Raw genomic sequence first — 13,534 nt, forward strand, 5'->3', positions numbered from 1 at the left:
CCTGGGTGGCTCAGTGGATTAAGCCGCTTCCTTCGGCTCAGGTCATGATCTCAAGGTCCTGGGATCAAGCCCCGCATCCGGCTCTCTGCTCCGCAGGGAGCCTGCTTCCTCCTCTCTCTCTCTGCCTTCCTCTCTGCCTACTTGTGATCTCTGCCTGTCAAATAAATAAATAAAATCTTTAAAAAAAAAAAAACAAACAAACACTGCTTTGTTTTCCTGATCTGTAAAAAGGAAGGGTGGGGCTAAAGGACTTTGGCCCTCAGTGCTGGTAGACTTCTCAGAAAGAAGGCCTTTCAGGGAACATGCAAATGAGGACCTTGCAGCTTGAATGTAAAGGTCACATCTTAAAAACGCAGGGCATGAGGAGGGTCATTCAGCCGCTCAATAAATGACTTATTAACCTTGAGCACTGCCAGGATTACAGAGTCATCGGACTTGGACTTTCAAAGACTTTCAGAATCATCTAGGGGAAGGCTCCCATTTCTCAGCTGAAGAATCTGAGGCCCAGAGAGGTGACATTTCTACTAATGGGGTCTTTATTCAGGGCATTTTTTTCACAGCTCATATATAGAATTAAATGCACTAAGAAGGACAATGAGGAACATGAGAAAAGCTGGGAACTAAAATCTTTTTATCAGCTCCTTAAAGTGAGAAGATTTAAAAAAAAATTGGATTTTTTTTTAACTAAGAAATAATTACAAGTGCCACATTCATTCTTACAGTGGGCTGCAGTCTAGCTCATTATTTTCCTACAAAGAAAAAGAAAAAAAAAATGTGTGATGTGTGTATAATAACCTCATTGTTCACTTTACAGAAAACAAAAAGGAAAGTTTTAACGAAAGGTACAATTCATTATTTCCGAATCCGTACAAATTAAACAGAATAATAACATAGGAAAATAAATCAAACATCTTTATGTTAGACTGTCATTATTAGAACAAAAAACAAGTACCCTAAAAATGGGATTTTCTTCTAAGCATCTTATAACTGAATTAAGTGAAAAATCACTTTAGTAAACATATCATGAATTCAAACTCCAGGGAAACAAGAATTTTAAAACTTACTCAAAGTTAATAGGTAAGGTGAATAGATTCTGTATTGCACGCCTCCCACCAAACACTAAAAATGTAACGGCCAAAGTCTTGCAATAGCACGCAGGGCAGAATACCAAAGAAAGCTCACAGCAGGGTTTTGAGACAGCTGGATGTTAATCATGTACAAAACTCTTAAAAATTTAGGATCTGAATCATCATTTTAAAACACACACACACTCTCTTTAGACATTTTGAAATTTTATGATGAGAGTCTAATCATCCAACCATTAAATTTCTGAGCAAAAAAATATTGCAAAAGGCAGGGGGAGGAAGAGTGTTGGAGAGTTTGCATCAGGCAATAACCAAGTTGGAGAAGCAGCCCGATATGCAGAATACTAACATATGCTCCAGCTCGTGCCTCCTCCTCCTGAATGCTGCATTCTACCATGTCTAGAAGGTCCACCTTCCCAATGGGGGTGACTTGCTTGATCATACTCACTGATGACATACATTGCCAATTAGTCAGCTCCTAAATTTAGCTCCCTAGCAACTGGACAAGGGATTGTATCATGTACTGCTGATGTACAGTTTAACAGCAAAATGGGGGAAAGGAAATTCTTGGGGGAACTCTCCCAAGGTTGGACTTCCAACTTTGAACCAAATACCTTAGCTGTAAGAGCTGAACATTGAGCAGGCTGTTCCAGACAGAAAACTTCAGGGTTCAGGTTAAAAATCTGGACTTCTGGGTGCTATATCTAGAAATGCTCATCTATCATTGTCCAGCTATTATTAATGTCTATTGGAAGTGAAAACAGGCTTACAGAGGATTAAGGAGCCCAAACCTACTCTTACTCAACTTTTTAAAAAAGATTTTATTTATTTGACAGACAGAGATCACAAGTAGGCAGAGAGGCAGGCAGAGAGAGAGGGGGAAGCAGGCTCCCCACTAAAGCACAGAGCCCAATGTGGGGCTTGATCCTGGGATCATGACCTGAGCCAAAGGCAGAGGCTTTAACCCACTGAGCCAATCAGGCACACCTCTTACTCAATTTTTTTTTTTTAAAGATTTTATTTATTTGACAGAGAGAAATCACAGAGAGGCAGGCAGAGAGAGAGGAAGGGAAGCAGGCTCTCCGCTGAGCAGAGAGCCCGATGCGGTACTCGATCCCAGGACCCTGAGATCATGACCTGAGCCGAAGGCAGCCGCCCAACCCACTGAGCCACCCAGGTGCCCCCTCTTACTCAATTTTTAAATTTCAACAAGACTTTAGTGAATCTTCAAAGGACTATTTGAGGAGTTGAGGAGGCAGAACAAGAGAAGTCAACATTAAATTGAAAAATACTTGATTGCTAAGCTACAAGATAAGCATCTGAGTGATCTTTTTAAAGACAAAGTCCCCAGGTCTAACTTTGGAGGTCATGGCTTTGATACAAAATCTTGCAAAGCCAGTGGCCATTTTCTTTTCTTTTTTTTTTTTTTTAAAGATTTTATTTATTTATTTGACAGAAAAAGATCACAAGTAGACAGAGAGGCAGGCAGAGAGAGAGGGGAAAGCAGGCTCCCTGCCGAGCAGAGAGCCCGATGCGGGACTCGATCCCAGGACCCTGAGATCATGACCTGAGCCGTAGGCAGCGGCTTAACCCACTGAGCCACCCAGGCGCCCCAGTGGCCATTTTCTTGACAACTTTTCTAGGTGTTCTTCCATTTCAGTATTAAGGAAATGACATCCTAAAAATGTATTTCTTTTAATAATACTTCCCATTGAACCTGTCTTAAATGGAAAGAACACAAGGATACTGGTTTCTTTGGGTAAATGTTTAAGTTACAACGTGTGTTTCTTTAATTTGTGAGGAAGATTTTAGCATTTTAAACACCTCCCAGGGTTCCTCCATGAGAACTGGTTAGATGTTGCAGAGCTCTGCTTCATTTTATGTTTATCATCTCTTACCATTAAGCCTTTTTAGTTGTAATATATGCGGTTTCCACTGAATGATCTAGATCATAAGCTCTTCTTTGTTCCTTCTCTACCCTTACAAAAGAACCTACAGTATTCTTGGCCTTTACTGCCAGCAGCAACCTTGTCTAATAAAAATAAATCAATAAATGACTATGTCAATTAGAAGTTGTCTCTCCTTCTAAACGGTTATTAAAGACTACCTAATACCACAATAAAACAAGAAAGAGCAATAAGTGGAACAATGAGATTGTGTCAAGAAGCAATCATACAAAAAAAAAAAAAAAAGAAAGAAAGAAAAAAGCACGGGGACCCAAGATTGGAAGATAAAATGTATAAACAAATAAGTGCATTCAGTTCTGAAGACACAGTATACATGGAAGGAGAGAAAAGAGGATGAGATTTAATTCTGACCCTACCATTTTCCAGCTTTATGACTGTGGGCAAGTCATTTCACTTTCTTCCACTAGTGAAAAGGGGATGAAGACATTCACGTGCCTCTTCAAACATTTCTTATTGTAAAACTATTCACATACACAAAATAGAGTATTATAATGAATAACATACGCTCATCACTCAGAATCAACAACTTTGGAGATGTTAACATACTGGCTTCACTTATTTCTTCCCTCCTGAAGTATCTTAAAGCAAACTCCTAACATTGTATGTATTTTTTTTTTTTATCTCTGTATACTTTAGCACACCTTAATGAACAGTGTGAACACTTTCTTATAGACTCACAAAAATTTAATAATTCCTTTGCAATTACAATGTATCAAAACTATAATTCAAATATTTTTGTCTCAAAATTTACTTTTTATAGTTAGGGGAAAAAAAGATGACCAATACTTGAGGTTCTAGGATATAGGCTGCCAACCCAAATAGAATGGATGTTCAAATTGATAAACTTGAGTAACTGTTACCTCGTGATGTTCCAAGAGTGAATATATGTAAATCCTTCCAAATAAAGATGCAAAGAAAACATTCACAAGCACATTTTCAACCCTTCTTAGTCAGAAAGAAGGCAGCTGTGAGGGAATGCACGTCTTATGCTAGCCTCTACTATACCTATAGGCCTCTGGCTAACAGAATCTGGAAGAGATAGCGCCCACGCCCCCACTTTGCTCAAGGAGCCCACAAACGGTGAAGATGAGTCATGGATAACTTCTCCAGGGTCCTCAGACAGATGCTCCATTCTTCGTGACCACTGTGGGCCTAGCTTTGAACTGTACAGGAAGCTTAGGGAAAGACAGGTCTTATTGAAAATGCCATTCACACTCATGAATATATACATTGGCTATATGGAATAAAACTAATATTCTCATATTGAAAATACATGCGTTTTCATAGACCCAAATACTGGATAATGTTCAGCATTTTTAAAATCAGAAGCTTCATTAATTGCACTCTTGTATTCTGTTAATAATTCATATAACTACAGTATGATACTTAGAATGGTAACTACCTTCTAGTTAGCGATTCTGGCTTCCTGGCATGGATTCCAAGACTATAAAAATCCAAAAGAGGTTAGAAACTGAGTAACTTTCATTTGCCAAGTACTTGCAATTTACAGCTTAAGTAATTAACTTTGTCTCATCTATCTTTACAACCAGAACACATAGCACCCTGCCTGCACAGAACTTGTCCAGGTCAACCGATGTTTACATATTTGTGCTAATGACACTATCCTACTGGGAAAAATCAGTCAGCATTTGGTGTGACACAAATTAATAAACATATTTCAACACATTGGCCTATCAACTCATCAGATAAAAATTGAATTAATATATTTGTTTTCTATCAAGATGCATATACAAGTAACACAAAATAAATTTAACAGCACCATCCCTGAATTCTAGAAGGTCACCATCTACAAAAGAACATACTCAAGTTGACAGACTCTGGAAGAATAACTGTGCACATAATTGAGTTCGTAACAGGGCTATAAAAATGTCTGGCATCAAGGACTGAAACACCCCACATTTATTTGCCCAAGGATGACTTGGCCAACCAAGTCATGTGTGTCACGACACAAATAGTCACCTGGGCCCACATGTCACAAAATAGTGCCACACAGCCTCAGGTAAGCCCTGCTGGGCCCAGCTGAATTTTAAAGCAAGCTTGGGAGACAGGTGAACATTCAACACCAGCACATACCAGACACTCACGTCTTACATTCCTAATCAAGTTTTTCAAAGCAGTTCCCTTTGGCTGTGATTCATAGAATGGATGAAGAAAATGTAATTATGCTACTTTAAAACAAAAGCAAATTGCCAAAGTATGGGTCTAGGCAGAAAAATATCTTGATGTAATTCCTTTGAAGCCTTTGGTGAACAAATGGAAAAATTTCAGTAGTATAGATAATTGGACTAATGTTCCTAACTGACATATAATAAGTAAGTTACATGTGCCATAAGCATCCTGTTTCTTATCAAGAGGCAAAGCATTTTCAGAGAGTCATTTTTTAAAATAGCATCAAATGTGATTCTTTTCTTTGCTTTACACGATATTCCCCCTTCCCCCAAATATTTAGTGGAAAGAGAGAGAGACAGCACATGAGCAAGCAGGTATAAATGGTAATGCTTTTCTCTGTAGTCCCCATTACCATTACTAAATGTAATTGAATGTATTAGCAGGTCTCTGTAGGAATGTGATATGCTAACACACTCTAATTTTCATTAGTTTCTCAAAACTGTCATGTGAGGAATTTAAAATATGTGCATGAGAGAAATTAATAATGGTTGGTACTGAACAAAAGTATTAGACTGGCTTAAGAAAGAAAAAAAAATGCAGAACTTGCCTATGAAAAGGAAGACACTTAAATCATGCACAGGAAAGCCTTCTGATGACGGACCACCATTCATTTTTCTGAAACAGCTGCTCTGCCGAAGAGTGATAACAAAGAAGGCTTCAAGTCCCCATCATGGTGAACATCCTTTTCTGCCCCCCACTAGTGTAGATATAGGGGAGCTAAAAACACTGATGAGATTAAGGGTTTCTCTCTCTCTCTCTCTCTCTTTTTTTCCCCAAAATGAAAAGGTGTACAAAGCTTAGTGGTTTTCAGTTAGACTACATTTCTGTTTGAGAAGACAGTCAATGGAAAAAATCAGTTCTGCTAAGACGTTAATACCTGGGCACTGTGGGGAGTTTCAAGTTGGCAGCCACCTTCTGGTCCTTCATCCCTTATATCTAACAAGCACATTAGGATTTAAGTATGCTTGCAGGCAGTGTTTCTTCCTTTATTTCTTTCCTTTTTTAAGATTTTATTTATTTGACAGAGAGTAAGAATGTGCACACAAGCAAGGGGAATGGCAGGCAGAGGGAGAGGGAGAAGCAGACTCCTGGCTGAGCAGGGAGCCTGATATGGGGCCAGATCCCAGGACCCAGGGATCAGGATGTGAGCTGAAGGCAGATGCTTAACTGACTGAGCCCCCCGGGTGCCCCTGGAGCATTTCATTCTATCCGTGAAATGGCCCCAAGGGAGATAAGTAGGTATTATCCACTGAATAGATAGGAAAACTGTGGTTCAGAGACATAAAGTCATAACCTGCCCATGATGACACAGGTTCAATAGGCATATGAAATTAGTTTACTCTGTTCCACGTAAGGTTTATGAAGAGCCCTTTATGTCCCCAACTCTTTGGCACTGAGCTGAATATAGAGGGACACCCCTTGCCCTTCCTGGACTCCCTTCTTTGTGGCTATGGGATTTCCCCTCTGTTTAAGATGAGGAGGGTCTGGCAGATGGAGCCCTGCTGCCTGGAGTGTCTTACTGGCCCCAGAAAATGATGGCTGTCCAGGCTTGGGCTGCTCTGTGCCAAATGAACAATTCTCCACGGGCTTCTAGCACCCACTTTCAACCTGATCCTCAACCACTTCTCTCTTTGTTGTCTCCATGTGGCTGGAAGATTACTGCCTGGGATGAGTAATTCTAAGATATATCCCTCTTTTTATCCAAGACAGTGTTGTTGCTATTGTTGGGGTGTGTGTGTGTGTGTGTGTGTGCGTGTGTATGTATGTATGTATGCATATTCTTCACTAAGTCTATTAACTGGTCTGAATTATAAGTATATTTAAAATTAATCTCCTGACCATCTCTTAACATGAGGTAGCAGCAGGAGACCATGGGTCCCAGGGGGTTAGAGTTTAGCTCACACCATGAACAGTAAGATTTAACACTGGGTAGTGGTCGGCCACATGACTGACCCTTTAGAAGGATTATTAAGTGCAGAAAAGTTAAATAACTTGAGAAGCTAGATCTTTACCCAGGTCTACCTGACCCCAGAGTCCAAACACTTAACCATTGGGCAGCAGCACCCCCAGCTACCTTAGCCACAGAAGTAAATAAAACTGATAAAAAGTGGCAGACACAGGAATATCATGACAAGGTATCTTATTTTTGATAATCCAGGCCAGCTGACAAAAAAAATGAAAATGAGGTGATTTTGTCATTTCATTCCTATGGTTTTATGCAAGTATCTTGACCACATGCTCATAACAATGAATTACTCAGGAGAGATTCTAATTTCTCAATTTTTGGTGATGGATGTCTAATTTCTCAACTCTCAATAAGGCTGTCATCTCTATTTGCTTGAAACATGACTGAAAACCTCCTGAAAAGGGACATTTCTTGGTGTTCAGAGGAGATAAGTCCTCCTATATATTACATAAATTTTCTTGCATTCTCATAGCCCCTCGACCTTTCTAGATACACCAGTCATTTCGTGCTGTCCTCTTCTCAGAACTCCCAGAGCACAGATGTAGCCACCTGCTGGGCACCTTGCCAGATTTCATCCTGCCTTCTAATAATATAGGAACATATCATTTTTCCTGACTAAACACCAAACTTAAGACACCAAAGACTTTACTCAATGCATCTCTGTATGCCCAGCACCTACTACAGTGGCCAATACATGGTAGACAATCAAGTTACTCTTGGTTGAATTAATTACTAACTGAGTGAAAGCCCACACAGATTCTACTGTAATAATATCGTCAAAAATAAGTTTGTATCACAAAGGACCCCAACCCAGTGACTTGCAAGGTCAAACATTTATTCTTGTGCTCATAGATTTGCACAGTTGAGCAGATCTAGTGGGCTTCAAGGTTGCGGATCAGCTGGGCTTGGCCCCAGGCAGGTTGGCTCTGGCCTGCTCCATATGTATTCATTCTAGGTCCCAGACTGAAGGGACAGTGTCTATGCGGGCATCCTCTTTTCATGGCAGATCATTGGTGCATGAAAGGCAAGTCAAAGAGTGCTAGCACATTTTAAGGCCTCTACTTGCTTTACATCTCTTAATATTCCACTGACTAAAGCCAGTCACATCAACCCAAATTAATGAGGTGGGAAGCACATGCCACCCACAGGGAGAGCAGCTGGGGTGGGGGTAGAAGGGGTTCGTGGGTTTATTTGCTAATAATCTAAACCACCACAACTATAAAATCATCTCAAAGTCAAAATGGACTGAAGCCGAATTAAGAACTAAATGTTTGGGAGCTGCAATTAGAAAGGACTTTAGAAGAATATGAGGATATCAGAGTAGATCAATCCTAGTCCAAATTCCAACCTCATACCCTACTTTTCTCATACGTAACACTGAGGATATGAATAGGTCCTACCGCATAAAATTGTTAGGAAGACTAATAAAATAATCCATGTAAATTGTTTTGGAATTGTGTCATGAATATCATAAAAGACTCATTTTGGTCCATTTTAACATGTATTCAGTAAATGTCCAGGTGATGATGATGGTAGTGGTGGTGGTAGTAGGAATGAGAAGGAGGAGGATGGTGATAAGCTACAAAAAAATTCAGTTATTCACTAATGAACTGTTTTTAACTTAAATTGAAACAATTTCAGGATATTATACAAACCAACCAAACATAACTATGTACATGGTTGGCTTTGCCAAAATTCTCAGTGTAATACGTGGTGAGTACTATAAAATGTTGGCTCCTAAAATGGTTCTGTGTATCTCTGGGTATATCCATTTGCTACTCCCACTCTATCTCTGAGCCTTCTTCTTTCCAAGGTCCTCTGCATCCCACTGTGGGGTTTAGCTCTTCTCCTTTATTTTATCCTTTTCTATTTCATACTCATTCAACTTACTATGCCAAACCATCTCTCTCACTTTCCCTTTCATAACTTCCCTCAATAAGCTCCCCTCTGGCTAAGCTAAAAAGATGCCAAACTTTTTTCTACATTTACATCTATTTAGCATCAATTCAATTATATCATATTTGTATTATGTTGCAGAAGACCTAAGTCTAGTGAGGAAAGAAATCCATCTCCTTAAAATACATTTAATCCTGGGTTAAACGTCTGACTCATGATTTGGGCTCAGATTGAGATTCTTTTTCTCTCTCCTCTCCCTGTCTCTCTCTCCAAAAAACAAACAAACAAACAAACAAAAAAACAACTTATAATCCAACAGATGAGATAAAACTTCAATGCCTCCAAAAAATGAAAGAAGAGAAAAAAGATACACCCACACAATGGAGTATTATTCAGCTATACAAAAGAATGAAATACTGATTGAAGCTACAACATGGATAGACCTTGATAACATTATGTCCAATGAAAGAAACCCATCAAAAAAGACCATATATTGATCTAAAAGACCATATGTATGATTCCCTTTACAGTAAATGTCCAGAATAGGCAAATCTTAAAAAGAGAGACAGTAAATTACTAGTTGCCAAGTGCTGGCAGGGATGGAAGTTGGAGAGAAATGGCGGGGGGTGACTGCTAAGGGATACAGGGTTTACTTACGAGGTGATGAAAATGTGTTAAAATTGATTGTGATGGTGGTTACATAATTCTGAACATACTAAAAATCACTGAACTGTATACTTTGTGATTTGTAAGGTATGGAGAACAACTCAAACTATTTTCTTAAAGAGGAAAATGGATGCAGTTTTTTGCACATACAAAAAAGTGAATTCATGAAAGAAAGGAGGAATTAGCAGATCTTCTTGTAATGTTATAAAAACTCATTATCTGAAATTTTTAAATTATATTTGGATTGCCAGATCAAGTTCAGTGCTTTGCACAGAGGCAGTGTATGTTGGCCCCCAGAGGAAATCATTTCCACACCAATACCAGCACTTTCCTTGGAAAAAGAGCAGTTGTCAGCCTTTGGGGGTATAGGCTTCTTCCCTAAGGCTATCTCCACAAAATGCCAGATTGCACTGTGCAAGCAGAAGGTGTCCCCAGTCACTCCCACTCCATGCAGCAACCAGCAAAGCTAATAATGTCACTGGATATTTTGCTCCCAGTGACAAGGAATAAGAAACTGTAGGCCTCGGGTCAGGAAACCTTACGGAGTAGTGACAGCAGAAGGTGCCAGCTGGAATTTCTCATCTTTTCAAACCAAGTAACATGTAACCCTGGTGAAAGTTTATCTATAATAATTACTACAATTTTAAAGTAAGAAATTGGATACTTTGCCTCAAAAATGCTATGTTTGGTACATTTTGGAAGAAACTTCATGAAGCCTTAGGTGTTGAATGAGATGGTCTCTTATTTTTTTTTTAAGATTATTTGTTTAGAGAGAGAGAGTGAAAGAGCATGAGTGGGGGGAAGGGCAAATGGAGAGGGAGAGAATCTCAAGCAGACTCCGCGCTGAGCATGAAGCCCATCTTAGAGCTTGCCCACCACCCCAAGATGACCCCAACTGAAGCCAAGAGTCTGATGCTCACCAATGGAGCCATCCGGGGACCCGGGGGACCCCAAGATGGTCGCTTTCAAAAGAGCATCCAGAAAACAGGAATGCCGGTCCTCCTGTCACTTCATTCAACTTCCCCCTTCATCCAAGGGTTACAGGAGGACACTGTGTTTTTATTCTTTTCCTTCCACAGTACCTGTGGCATAGAAAGTACTTAATGGTACTTCCTTCTTAATAGAGAAGGAAGGAGGAGGAATGCGAAGATGGTGGAAGAGAAAGAATGTGGAAGGGAGGGAGGAAGAACTTATATGAACTGTAGGACACTTTAATTAGTATTAAACACACTGTTAAAATTTTAAATCATGATGCTCAAATAGGGGAACTAATCTAATACCTGTCATAGCATCAATTTGCAAAGAATATTATTTCCAGGTCTATTCTTTTTTTTTTTTTTTAAGATTTTATTTATTTAACAGAGAGAGAGAGATCACAAGTAGGCAGAGAGGCAGGCAGAGAGAGAGGAGGAAGCAGGTTCCCTGCGGGGCAGAGAGCCGAATGCGGGGCTCGATCCCAGGACCCTGAGATCACGACCCGAGCCGAAGGCAGTGGCCTAATCCACTGAGCCACCCAGGCGCCCCCAGGTCTATTCTTTTTAAAAGCACATTAGCCATTTACACACACTTGCGAATTTTATTACTCAGTACTAGGTTGGAAGTGAACAAATAGCCCAAGACCAAGTGTTGTCACTGGACACTCATCAAGCTTGTGGTCTGAATCTTCCTGATCCTTGGATTCCTCTTGTGTAAGGAGTAGGTGAAAAACCGGGCAGTTTGGTCTTATGAAAACCCAAGGATCGTGACTCATTAAAAACTCTTCAGTGGGGGCGCCTGGGTGGCTCAGTGGGTTAAAGCCTCTGCCTTCGGCTGAGGTCATGATCCCAGGGTCCTGGGATCGAGCCCCAAGTCAGGCTCTCTGATCCGGAGGGAGCCTGCTTCCCTCTCTCTCTCTCTGCCTGCCTCTCTGCCTACTTGTGATCTCTGTCCGTCAAATAAACAAATAAATAACCTTAAAAAAAAACACACAAAACCCTCTTCAGTGGATAGAAGTTGGACTTAAGCTATTTCAGAGCTCATCACTCTGGCTCATCACTCCATCGTTAAAATGGAGGAGACGTGGCCCAGGGAGGAGATTCTTGATGCACCCCCATGAGAAGAAACCGTGTAGTCAGAAACAGGGATAACAATCCACACACAAAGTAAAAGTGGATAACTCTGTGACCCAGCACGAGTGGCTAGTGTTTTTACCATGACGCATATCACAGCTCAGGCTGGCTCTGACCGTCCAAAAATGTGAGATCATATGTTGCCCTGTCCTAGATATCCTTTTACTTCTCTTCCTTACTATCCACTTTAAAACCAACTGGCACCCTCAAGCCTTTCTCATACTTGATGCTGAACTATATCCTCTGTCTTATACATATATGACTGGTTTGAATAACCTAAATGCAAGGCTTTTCATCTATTCCCATTAAATTTCATCCTATTGGACTTCCTTGTCATTCTACCCCTTGGAGACCCAATTAGAGACTGATTTTGCCTTCCATCACATTAATATTTTCCCTAGTTTCATATTCAGGAATATGATCAGCACCAATATCTTTATCTTCACCTAAGAAATTTAGAAAATGAAAAACATAAGAAACAGAAGAGGAAGCTCTGTGACAGTCCACTGAAGAATGCATTCTAGAATGCCATCAATAGAATAAGGAGCACTGTTGAGGACGATCATTCAATGAATCAATGAATCCAAACAAAGACATTATCAAGAGAGGCAGTAGTTTCCCACCTCTTCTCCAAAGGGTTGTGAGTTTTAGGGGCTGCAGGGGTAAAGAAGAGAGCAAAGAGAAGGTGCTCTCCCCTCTCCCTAAGCTAACTCTTTTCCTCTTTCTTTCTCCTTCTTTCTTGCATAGTGCTTTTCTCATGATCTTCTGTTAAAAAAAAAAAAAATTCTGTGTTCAAATGAACTTTTGAAAACTGGTGATTGAGACCAAAATTCTCTATTTCCTATGAGTACATCATGAGATCCTATGACAAACATCTTTTGAAATTCGGTGAGATTGTACTGACCTTCCCTCACTAGCACTCCTGTAATCCTACCATAAGAGCAAACAATCTTAGCAAATCCATGCTGGCTCCGAGTCTTCCCCTGCTTTTTAATTTTTTTTTTAATTCTCAAAATATGTTTTTTTAAGAAATTATACTGGGATGGAATGAGGACTAATTTTATTGGTTTTGAAAATTGGGGCCACACTTACCAAATGACAGAATTTTAGAAATTGTCATTTTTCCCCCACAAATCCTTACAAATGATCAATTTTGGTCCATGAATAGGATTTACATTTGTTCTGTATATTAGAGTGTAATTTATACTAAGGGGTTAGAGTCATTTAAGGAAGCCAAAAGCTATCTTCTAAGTTTCTACTTGGGACCTTATTCTCCCTTACCTAAAGCTTATGAGTAGATTCAAGAAACTTCGTCAACATCCAGGGAACAAACAATAAGCAAATCTATCAGCAATATCTACTGCCCTTAATAATAATATTTTCCTTTGTGAAGAACTGTATGTTTTCTCAGACTAAGGATATTTTTTTCTAGGCTTCTCATTTAGTATTCAGTAACTATTTTGAACAAAATCCTAGACATTAGGCTAGGGTGGCCACAATTATTAACCCTTCTGTACTTATCAAAGATGTAGAACAATGACTTAGTGCCAGGAGACATCTGTACAGGAAAAAAATGTAAAAACAGATGAATGTGAATAGTGACTTTAAAACTCTAGTAAAATTTCATTTTTGCCAGTAGCTTGCTTTCGTTTGAGC

The sequence above is a fragment of the Meles meles genome, chromosome 5 (assembly GCF_922984935.1).
Source record: "Meles meles chromosome 5, mMelMel3.1 paternal haplotype, whole genome shotgun sequence".
In the NCBI taxonomy this organism is placed as follows: Eukaryota; Metazoa; Chordata; class Mammalia; order Carnivora; family Mustelidae; genus Meles; species Meles meles.